The following is a 218-nucleotide window of genomic DNA, read 5'->3' on the forward strand; positions in this document are numbered from 1 at the left end:
GTCCTGCAGCAGGAAACCCTCGGGCTCCCCCACAGGCCTCGCGAGCCCTTTTGCTGCTGCTGCTTCTTGCTGCCACTCATCGTAGTGCTGCAGAATGTCTCCTTTTTCTCCAGTCTCCAGTGCTGCTGCTGCGTCGTAGGCAGTGCCGCGCTGCAGCTGCTGCAGCCGCTTCTGCTTCTGCTGCTGCTGCTGCTGCTCCTGCAGCAGCAGAGACTCCA

The sequence above is a fragment of the Eimeria tenella genome, genomic scaffold (genome assembly GCF_000499545.2).
Source record: "Eimeria tenella Houghton genomic scaffold, Eth_scaff2741, whole genome shotgun sequence".
Taxonomy (NCBI): Eukaryota; Apicomplexa; class Conoidasida; order Eucoccidiorida; family Eimeriidae; genus Eimeria; species Eimeria tenella.